This window comes from Pteropus vampyrus, unplaced genomic scaffold (genome assembly GCF_000151845.1).
Source record: "Pteropus vampyrus isolate Shadow unplaced genomic scaffold, Pvam_2.0 Scaffold14, whole genome shotgun sequence".
Classification (NCBI taxonomy): Eukaryota; Metazoa; Chordata; class Mammalia; order Chiroptera; family Pteropodidae; genus Pteropus; species Pteropus vampyrus.
Genome location: NW_011888795.1, coordinates 1,748,682 through 1,760,730, shown reverse-complemented (window position 1 = coordinate 1,760,730; position 12,049 = coordinate 1,748,682).

The following is a 12,049-nucleotide window of genomic DNA, read 5'->3' as shown; positions in this document are numbered from 1 at the left end:
CTCCCCAGGACTGTATTTTCTAAGTCCTTGAGGGCCTGGCCTGAGCCGGTGGCAGAGCCCAAACTGAGGGAGCTGTCAAGAGCAGGCCCCCACCAGGATTACTCTTGTCCCTCCATGGTCCCCTGCATGAACCGACCCTCACCCTCACCTCCCTGTCCCTGGTCATCCTCACCCTGATGACAAGATGCATGGTTGTCTTGAGTGTGAAGCAGCAAGTCTTCTAGACTGTGAGCTCCCGGAGAGCAGCGACCGGGTATCACCCTTCACTGAACACCTCCCTCCAGTTTCTAGCCCAATGCTTGTCACACAGCAGGTACTCAAAAGAAAGTTGTTTTGAACAGGATTCCCAATATATAATTCAGAGATTGTTATGATTACAAGATGGATAATGGACTAAATGTGTCCCCCTCAGAATTCGTATCTGGAAGCCCTAATCCCCAGTGTGATGGTATTTGGAAGAGACCAGAGCCCTTTCTCTCCAACATGTGAGGACCCAGCAAGCAGGCGGCAGCCTGCAAACCAAGAAGAGGGACATTGCCTGAGCTGGCACCTTGATCTTGAACCTCCCAGCCTCCAGATCCGTGAAGAATAAGTGTGTATTGTTTAGCAGCCTGAACAGACCAAGGCAGGGTCTTGGGAAAGAGCAGCTTTTGATAGCTTTTTCACATGCACTCGTTAAAAGTAAAAATAAAACCAGCCAAACCCCAAAAGACATTTTACCGAACACCTCCCACGGGGACTACGGAGCCAAAAAAGTCATTCCTTGTTCTGAAGGGGACCCAGTCCAGTGTGAGAAATAACCAAGTACAGAAGTAATTATGATCCCAGAATTAATGTGATTGGTTCAATTTGAGCAATGCAGATGCCGCCTTTGGAGACTTCAGAGGAAAGAGGGATGGGTTATTGCTAAAATGTTTGGGGGGAGGGCGGAGGTAGGGGACAGCTTCCTGAAGAAAATGGCATCTGAGCCTGGATAAGGTGGATGTGCTCGTGCAGAAAGAAGATTGGAGTAGGAGCAAAGAGCGGAGGCTAAAGGCAGGAAGTGGCGGGAGGGGGCATTTGGGGCCTAGCAACTAGTCTAGCCTTCTCAGTAGTGGTGTCATATAATGAAGCTGGAAAGAAACACTGCTGTGGCTGAAGCAGTGATGGCAAGTGGTCCCCATGGCTCCTTGGAGCTTGGGTTTAAAACCATAAGGAACTGGGGTATTTTGTGTACCTAGCTTCTAAGTTCGCCTCCACTGAAATGGATCCCCCAATCTCAAGCCCCACGCCTTTCACAAGGAGTGCGGGTGGACAGCTGAACAACCAGTGTGGCCTCCCAAGTGGCCGTGGGAAGGGTCTGGGTTGTCTGCTCCCCCTCACTCACTTCCGCCTGCTGTGAAATCCGCATCAGCTGGAGATGCCCAAGAGATCCGTTTCCATCTGTTCTGGGCATGGCTGGTGGGAAAGCCTCAGATCCAAGAGGGCAGCTTGGCCTATCAGCATGACAGAGGCGGCCTCTGTGGGGGTGGGGAAGGAGCCCACAGCAAAGGCAGGCTCAGCCAGCCCTGGGAACAGCTGCCCAGCCATGAGGCCAGGAGGCTCCCAGCTTCCCAGCCGCTCTCCAATCACTCATTTTGTAGCCTGGTTGCTAATAATGCAATTAACTTCATCAGAAAAACATCTGTTCTGAATGATAGGAACAGTTGGTATGCTCTGAAGGACACCCACCAGAGTCAGGGGACTTGGGTGGCTAAACAAGCAGGGAATCTGGACATTCCCCTTTCAGACTTCATCCATCTCTAACTAGACCAGAAAGTGTCCTCAGCCAAGACCCCACGACAGGCTTGTCCACAGCTGTGCTGCTCTCAGCAGGTCCCAGGCCTCGCTGCTACCTCTCACATTCGCAAGCTCCTTGGTTTGTGGCTCCTTCTTCCATCATCAAAGCCAGCAACGACCATGTGAGCCTTTCTCACATCGCATCATTCTGATATTGGCTCTCCTGCTTCCTCCTCCCCCCCCCCCCCATTATAAAAACCCCTGTGATTACACTGGACCCACTTGGATAAGCCAGGATAATTTCTCCATCTCAAGGTCAGCTGGTTAGCAACCTTAATTGAACTTACAACCTTAATTCCCCTTTGACATGTAACATATTCATAGTTTCCAGAGATTAGGTCATAGACATATTGAGGGAACCAGTTTTTCTGCCTATTGTAGATACTGTCCCACCTCTTTCTGAACAGAAGAGCTCAAGCATGTTTCAAGTTCATTGGGGCTGACTGTCTGCACTGTTCTTAGAGCCAAGAGAGGACAGGCTGCCTGTTTCTGAAGCTGTCCCTAGGATTTCACATTCTCCTGGCACAGCAGCTTCCTTTGCCAAGGACAACTAAGCTCGATAAAGTCAGGAGACAGATGACCCAGAGGCTCCAGATCAGCCTGGGCGCCATGGAAAAAGCCTGATCTGCAGATAGATGGACTGAGCTACAACCCCAACTCACTAATTAACTAGCAGTGGGACCTAGAGCAGGCCACTCAGCCTTTCCAAGCCTCCATATGCTCATCGATGTAGCAGGTCCAATGCCCTAGGCTACCGGGATCAGAAATCACTTTTCAACTTCTAAAAGATAATTTTTGAAGAATTACTATGTGCCCAGCATTCCTCTAGGCCCTGGGACTGCAGCAAGGAATAAGGCCAAGTCCCAAGCCCCAACATGCTTACATTCTCATTGCTATAACTAATGTGTTAAGCCCCTAGACAGTGACTAGAACATAGTAGATAGTCAATAAATTGAAGGCATCATTAGGGCTTTCACAGCTATAATTCTCAAAGAAAAAAGACTACTCCTTAGTTATCTATTGATTTATAATGTACAAAATGTAATCATAACCATTACCTCATTCGATCCTCAAAACAATAACCCAGAGAGATAGGACTGATAGCAGCCCATCCACAGTTCTTACTGCAGCCTTAGGGAGACCTGAGTGTAACCCAAGCACCCAATCACGTAGAGCAGGCCACTTCCTGCCCCGTTTCTATACTTTCATTAGGCAAAGGGTTGGGGAATAAGAAACCAAAACCTAACAAAAATTTTAAATGGCTCTTTTCTAGAGCTACAGATGCAGTAAAATATTTTAAAGCCATTTTCTCAACTGGTATAAATATTTTAACCATATTTGAGCCCTTGGAGAGGAAGTACTCTCTTTTTGCTTTCAGCCCAGGCTGCCTTGCTTTTAGCATGTATATTTTCTTGTCTATCTCTCCCACAGAGCTGTGAACTCATCACCTAGGGACATCAAGGCCTCATGAGGTGTTTTACAATTATTTAATAGCCTACAGGAAGCATTTGCTAAACCTGCCCCCTCCCATCTTGAGGTCTCTAGGTGAAGGAGAGAGATTTGGAAGTCTCAGGTGGCTACCCCAGGCATGAGGATTTCTCTCTAAGTCTCAATTGTTATACTCAGGTTGGCGGGTATGAGCTTCAGGGAGATGGCGGAAGCACCAGGTGACATGAGCTAACTCCCCATCTGCAGGGGGGACACAGATGTCTGTGTGCATGCGTATGAGCGTACATCAGGCTTTTCCCTCAACCCTTATCCCTATCTCCAGTTCCTAGAAGGTGAGCTCCAACCTCATGGAGCCTGAGGGGCCCGAGAGGGATGGCCTGATGCACAGGCACAGGCGGTTGCCCTGTCGTCCCTGCTTATCTGGCACGTGCCTCTGCCTCTGCCGCCTGCCCTTTCCCACACTCTGCTCGCCCCACCTCCAAGGCTCCCTTCTTCACTTGTCAGATCTCCCAGGCTCAGCAGGCAGTATGCCATAACTCTCAAGAATAAAGAAAACATTTTAGGGGTTGACAAGCTCAACATTTGCATGTCTGTTTTCAGAGAAATACCCATCTGTGGGGGGATTAAGCTTTTTTTTTTTTTCTTCCTCCCCATCCAACACAAAGTATGAAAACATTCTTGACATAGTTGCCTGAAAAAGGGTTTCCAAAGAGAAAAATACCCTGTGATTTCAATGTCTTGGTGTAAAATGCATCGAAAGGAAGGGGATGGGGAAAAGAACAGAAAAGAACAAAATCTCTTCAGTCAAACAGCTTGTTAATCCTAAAGCAGGCAATGCGTTAGCTTTTGTCTCTACTTACAGGAAATACACAGGTTGGTTTCTGCCCTTTCCCAGCATTGGTGTGTATTCCATCTTTAGCATGACCTCTTCCCTGAGGCAGGGGGCTTGCACTCCCCTAGGGCAAGGAACAGCCCAAGTGGGAAAGAGCAGAAACCCAAGGCCCACAGCCCAGAGGCAGCAGGCAGAAGAGGGAGGGACAGAGAGCGTTCCTTGGGCCATTTTACACGAGGATTTAGGCACATCCAGATGCTAAAGGCTCTGGATTGCGGAGAGAAAAGATGAATTTCACCTGGTGCTTAGGAAGTCTTGCCTCTCAGGGACGTGCCTCCCTCTTAAGGAGATCCTCTCGGGCCTACTCTGAGCATATAAAGTAAATTCATGGGAGGATTCCTAGAAAAAGGCCAAGTAGGGCAACTCATCCTAAAGTATTAAAGATTTTATTTGAAGGTGATTTCCACAAAGACCAGCTCCTCTCAGTCAGGTTGGGAAGCTGGTGAACTTGTAAGCAACAGGGTCCTTCTGACATGATGAACTTTGCTGCCATTGTAGATATAATGAAAGGCAATTTTAGAGTTTTGAAGACAAAGAAAATGTGCTGTCGCCTCAAATAAGAACTTTTCACCCATCCATTCCTTCAACAATTGAGCGTCTGTGTTGGCAGAGCCCTGTGTTAAATAGCGAGTTCTTCTAACCTCAATGGGACGTGTTGGCCTGCAAAGCCCTGGAACAGAGAGATGGCAGGAAGAACAAAAAATTTGGAGAACCCCCAAAGAGTTGGTTGACTGTAGAAGGACAGGGGAAAGCATCCCAATACAAACCCCAGAGACAGGGCCAGTGCATGTTCCTGAAGACAGGTGTTCCGACACACACGGGATGCTCAGAGATTGCCTGTGGCCTGAGCCCAAAGTGGCATAGGCTGAAGCCACACATCTTGTGTGTCAGGCAAGAGACCAGTTTTAAAATGAAGCCAAGGAGAGAAACCTACAGGAAAAGACCCTTCTTCTCCAAGTAGTCAATGGGCTGAAGGGAAGAGCTCAGCCTCGCCTGAGATTGGAGAAGAGAGACTCATCACAAGACCCAGTGCTCAGATGGAAGAAGCTCCTATCAGGACTTCTGGGACAGACAAGGTGAGGTCAGGGCATAAGGATCCACCTGGGACTTGTGCTGCAGAGTGACAGTCCAGGCGTGCCCTTGAGCCACCACAAAGAGTAAAGAGCAGTTGCCTAATCGCTTCTGGAAAGCAGAGGGCTGGGCCAGGCCAGGGCAGGCCAGATGAGAAAACTTTAAAGAAAGAGGTGGAAGTGGGCTGGGGGAAGGTGGTTGGACTGTGAATCCAGAGACCTTACTTTAAAGGAGAAATTATTTCCTCCTGTCCCCATTAATACTATAATCTGCAGTAGGCTGCCTATGAGAGGCAAGGAAACCAGCTAGGGAAAAAGTCTTCCATCTGTAGTTCTTGTCCCAAAAGCATGGCAAAAATAATGTTCCCTACCACCTTTATGCCTTCTCCCAATAACAGGTTAATTTAAAAAAAAAAAAATCATTCCTGTATGCAATACAGTACATCATACAAAATTATGCATTTTGGATTTCGCTCCTAGATTTCTCTGTAAGCATTTAGCTTTCCTTCTGCAGGACCAAATCTGAGGCTGGAGGGGAAGTTTACAGTCAGCTGACAGCAACGACATCCCAGGTAGACAGGTTCTAGGGAACAGTGAGACTGGCATCTGGGTAGGGCATGTGACCCCAGTTCTGCCCGCCCTAAAGCCCACTCAACACCTGGCACCATCTGCCTCACTGCCACCCCCAGCTTTGGCTCAACCACCCAGTTCAGCTCGGTGCTAAATTGATTAGTCATTCACAACACTTAAGTCATTAATTCAGGAAGGAAGCCACGCTTGCTGCCTCCTCTTCTCAGCCAGGAGTTTGCTGCCATTGCAAAACAGAGGAGTAATCAGACATTCCCGGAGCCCTTGTTAAGCCCATTGCCAAGAAAGGTGTCTTGCAGCTCATTTGCTGGTGGGGAAGCCATGCTACAGGCCCTGAATCACGCGGGATACAGGACAGAACAAGGCCAAACTTGCCTGAGTTCAATATTTCATCACCAGGATCAGTGACAGAAGAGGCTCACCAAACTACCAAGCCCCATGGACTCCACCCACAGCCGCATCTTTGGGGTGACCTTCTGTGGGATGTTCTGCTTCTTCTAGGGTCTGGAAAGACTCAAAGGTTCAGAGACAAACAGGCTCGGAAGGACAATAGATACTAGCTAGAGCCCAATGTCCCCATTTGATGTATGGTAAACTGAGGCCTCGAGAGGCAATGGCACTTGCCCAAAGTCAAATAGCTAATTAATCCAGACTTAGGATAGAACTTTCATTTCTCAGTTCTCTGTCCCCGGCAACTTCCACTGCACCAAATTACTCCAAGATAATGTTAAGGTTCGGATGAGCCAGCAAGAAAGGACCCCTCTTCTCTAAGGAGTCAGGAGGCTGACAGTGAGAGCTCAGCCAGGCCTGGGAGAAGAGGACACTCCTCTCAGGACACAGAGCCCAAACTGAAGGAGCTCCTGTGAGAACTTCTGGGACAGGAGCACATGAGGCCAGGACATGAGGCCCCACCTGGGACTTTTGCTGTGCAATGTCAGTCCAGGCATGCCTTCAGCCACTGCAAAGGGCATACAGAAATGGCGAGATGATGAAAACCACCCAAAAGTCTATCAGTAGGTAAGCAGTTTAAAAAGTGAAAAGTAAGTTAAATAAAATGAAATGCTAATCAACCATTTAGAAAGATTGACATGGCTCTCTATGTTGTAATATGGAGTTATCTCCCTGATTTAAAAAAAAGAAAAAAAAAACAGATATGGAAACAGAAAACCAAGATATAGAAACAGTACGTATAGTATGTTACCATTTTGGAAGAAGGGACACACACATGCACACACGCATATGTGTGTTTGCATATGCACGGACTCTCTAAAGGATGTGCAAGAAACTGGTAACCATGGCTGTGTCTGGGAGAGGCCCCAAGAGACAGAGTATCAAGAATAGGAGGGAGGGGCTTACTTTTTATTCTTTTCTCTTACAACTCAGATGTTTAACATGGGCCTGTGCAACCTGTTTGAAATCTAAAAAATCACACCTAGCCCAAGACTGAGAGTCAGGGAATCCTGATTAGCTGCAACATACAGTAGGTTCTCAGGAAATATAAGCTTAATAAACAATGCATTGATGATTGAAAGATGAGTAAATGAACAAAAATTCATCAGCTTTTTTTCCTGAGCACAAGGTAGTAATTAAATATACAGCATCACATTTTGGAAACGACCGGGAAAATGGACCACAGTGCTTTTGAGCTGGAAGGAAGTATCAGGATTATCGTGGGCAGCCTCTCATTGGGCGCATGGTAGGAGTCTGAGAACCTGGGCTCAAGTCCTTGGTCAACTAAAACCTCAGAAACCTCAGTTTCCTCATCTGCAAATCTAGAATAATAATGTCGCCTTCCCGAAATTTTTGTGTGGATCAAATGAGGAAATGGATGGGAAAGTACTGCATAACGTTTGATATTCAGAAGAGGCTGAGGGACTGTGGTTATTATTAGTAATACTAGTTATTTTCAGAGTGTACATTCTCCTACCATGCCTTTCATTAGTGAGGTTTCCAAGAGTGACTCCTATTCACTGCCACTGAGCCTGGGGCCAACCTTGTTTCCCCTGCCTCTCTCCTCCCCACCTGCAGGTCTGAATGCTTTTCCCAACTCCTGCACCCCCATTGCTCAGCACCTTGGTTTCCACATGCTCAAGAAAAGCTCTGGGGGAGCCTCATAATGCCCCCTCTGCCCTTTTCCCACAAGCGGCAAAGGTCCAGACACAGTTTGCCCGAAGTCACAAAGGGACAGGATCAGGAAGAGAATGACTTCATTCCTTTATGTCTTCAAAGTGTTTGTTCTTTGTAAGTTGTCTGGTCATATGTAGAGACCTTGGGAGGCATCACACCTTTAGCTCAATCAGCTACCACCTCATTATTTACCCACCAGCCTCTTAGGACAGCAGAGCTCTCAGGAAAGGCCTACGCACCCTCCCAGGTGTCTGCATGGAACAAGTCACCCTCCAGCTCCCACTTTGGACAAGAGAGGAGGGGCCATCTGAGCCCTACTGGGTGAATGTGTGGCAAGATCGGTACCCTTGGTTGGACCAAGCCTTCGGAAAAGCCAGAAGGAAAGAAGCGCTCATCAGGAAATCTCCATGATTACCTGGAAAAGTGGCTCCAAGGACTCCTAGTATTACCTATCCACACTCTCCTGAAAGCCTCAAGGAAGCTGGTACTATTATTCTCATATCGAGAATGAGGAAACTGAGACTCCGAGAGAAGAAGAGAATCATGTATTTAGGTTAGAGCCGGGGTCCTGCCGGCAATCCAGTTGTTTCCAGCTATGTCCGTATAAAATGATACCTGGAACGCGGTGAGCATCCGGTCAATATTTAGTTGAGTAAATGGAAGAAAACCCGCGATGGCACTTGGAAAGGGTAGGACACCCATCATTTAGGATACAAATATTTGTAGTCTGATGGAAGAAGAAAACAGGACAGTGCTGTGGAGACACTAAGATTTCGTAAGGAAACACACTCACTAGGTCAGGGCCATAAGTCATGTACTATTTATGGACTACTAATTATGCTTAAGGGCCGCACGAGGCTCCGAGTTCTGTGCTTCACATCATCCTGTGCCCTGATCCTTGTACCCACTCCAGATTTTCACAGCTTCTCTCACCCCGCCCTCTCACTTCGGCTGTATCAGTGCTGCCGCCCGTATTTTCCCCTATTTCTCTCTCTACACTCCCTCCACCAACACCGCAAACCTCTTCCCCAGGCACAGGCTGGGCCGGCCTTTCAAGCTGACCAAAGATGTCTGTGCGAAGGACAGAAGCTTTCCGTTTTAAGGTCCTTCCCTTTTTTCATTAATGTGCTCATTTATTCGTGAACTCATCAAATATTTACTGAACTCTGATATGCCAGAAACTTTACTAATACCTTTTCATTTGAAAAGTATATAGAATTTCGTGTGTTTTTCATAGAGCCAGAGGAAAAAAATCGTTCCAAAAAACCCTGAAATGAAACAATTTTTAAGGAACAGGGATAGCAATAAAAAGCTTAAGTTTTTGAGTTTTCAGTTAATGCATTATAATTTATTAATTCTATTCTTGTGTCTTAAATTCTCCCTCACTCACCAGAATGGAATCAATAAATGGCAACATTTTTCCATCCGATGTTTTTAAACCAGATTACAAAGGCGTGGAGTTTTAATTTCACAAGCATTCGTTTCTGGGTCTTGGGTCTTTTTTTTTTTCCTCAAAGCAGATAAATGAGGTTCTAAACTTAGGATAATAAGGCTTAACAGTGAGGCGCTTTTTAAAAAGTGAATCATTTCTCAGTTCTCCTTTGCTAATCTCTCTTGGTAACATTAATTATGAGTTTGTGCAGCATGCCCCAAGGCGAGCTCGGCTTTCCCAGGACAATTAAAGTTACTTAATTATTAAAAACTGTGTGTGCTGCTGCCCAGAGAGAAAGAGGCAGCCGGGCCCGGCTCCCACAGCCCCCCACAGGAGTGACCGGACACTCTGTGGGAACTCGGCTCCTTTCCCTCACCATTGTAATTCTTTCAATATAATCTATGAAAATCCTCTTGCCGTCCCCTCCCACCCGGGCAGGAATGATTTAGAGGCTGCTCCCTCCCTCCCTCGCTGCTGATTACAGCCTGCTGGCTCCTCACAGCCTCAGGGCTGGACTCCAGCATCTCCAGGCCAGCAGCCTAGGGCCAGGAGGCTGGGGGGGTGGGGTGGGGGGCGGGGGGAGCCCGGAATGACAGTGCCTCTGCCGAGGGATTCATGCTGGAGTAAGGGAGTAGGGCCCTTCTGACTGAAGGACATTGGAAAACGCTGAGCCCTTGTTTGTGAGTGGATTCCTTGACCCCATTTTTTCTCAGGCCTTCTGCCTCATGGGAGCAGGACATGTCATCCCACACCCTGAAGAGAAGAAGGAAGAGGGGTACATGGCCCGGCTGCATTTGCAGCAGATGTTACCAAGGGCAGACACTAATTTGTAACAGGCTTTTTTTTTTTTTTCTAGATGATTCTTTAGTTGTGGGAGTGAAGAGACTGAAGGTGGTCCTATCCCTGCCATTGACACCCAGAGAGATCTCGAGCAAGGCGCTCCTGCATTCTGAGCCTTAGCTTCACAGTCAGAAGCATCCTGCAGTCTCTAAGGGTCTCCAGGTCCCGACACTCGGATGAATCTAGCTAACTCTTACACCTAGGAAGGAAAACCTTGAATTTTCCATTTCACTTCCGACCCCATCATCCATTCAGCAAGCACTCAGTCTGTGCCAAGCACTGTTGTAGCTCTGGGGACAGAGCAGAGAACAAACCAGACAGGAACTCCTGTCCTCCTGGAGGGAACAGACTCAAACCCTAGTCATCATTCTGCACACAGAGAAGGGAGGAGACTGGTCTTAAGGTCTCTCAGAAAGTCACTGTGAGATGGGGGACACGGTCCTCTCACCCCCAGCCTTAGAGCTTTCAGCGGGCTGCTGTTAGCCATCTGTCTCTTTTCCTTTGCTTTCTCCCCTTCTGCTCCATTTAGCTCCTTCCCACCTTAGCTCTCTCTCTGGGCTCCAAATCTCCAAGTAAGCATAGAGTCCAATAGAAATATGCCGGCCATGAATGCGAGCCTCATACATCATTTTACATTAGCTAGTAGCATATTTTTTAAAAGTAATTGAAAAAAACATGGTGTAATTTATTTTAAATATTTTCTTTAACAGATACGTTCAAAAATAGTAATTTCAACTTGTAATATACATAAAATATATTAATTAATAAGATAATTTATATTTTTAAATTAAATCTTCAAAATTCAGTGAATGTTTCACATTTACAGTACATCTCAGTTTGGACAGTCATATGTCAAGGGCTCAACAGCCACATGAGGCTAGTGGTTACTTCCCTGGACAGCACAGGTATAAGGTTCCTCCCATTTCCAAGTCTTCATCACTCCTCAATACTCAATATAATCCAAGAACAGAAGTGTGTGATTCATGCCTATAACATGATGAGGCAAGGCTGGAGCATGGCTCCTTCCATATTTGGCATTTTCCCCAGTACATTGACACTATGGAATACTATGAAGCCAAGAAAAACAAATCAAAGATACTCTTTTATGGACTCCTATGGAAAGAGCTCCGAGGTAGATTATTAAGTGAAAAAGGGCATGATACAAACAGTGCCCAGTATATGGAATTCCACTACAGCGAAGTACGTATTTGGTTGGATGGGCATCAACTATCTGTAGAAGTATTCATAAACCAAAATCATCAGTAGGGAGAACGGGATGGATGGAAGGTGGGGGTAGGAGGGGGACTTTCATTGCATGTATGTTTCCAGTTTTTGAATTTTGAAATATGTGGATGTATTTACTCATTCAAAAATTAAAATCAAAGTGCTTCGGTTAACAGGTACACTTTGGGCACATGAGGCCTGCTCAGCACAGCAGTGCTTGTCCCCATTCCCCATGGCAGTGCGTCAGGAGGAGCAAATACAGGTCTCTGTTTTTACTGCTGCTCCACAATAGGAAGAGAGAGCCTTGGCAGAGGCCCAGGGCAGGAAGACATGATATCAAGTGACTTTAAAGGGCTCTTTTGTTTCCAGACAGCGGTTTCCACTCCACATCCCTGCCCCCCTCTCCCTCCCACCCGCTGTCTCTGGGATCCCTCCACCACCTGCTGTAAGGGCATCTTTCTCCCCCGGAAGAGCCTCTGGGCTTGAGGTGGGGAGGGGAGGGAGGCACTGGCTGGGAAGGGGCATCATCCTCTCTTCCCAAAGGATGTCATTCATTCCCAGATGTCATTTTCAGAGGCATGATGCCACTCTGCCAGCTGCCCTCTAAAT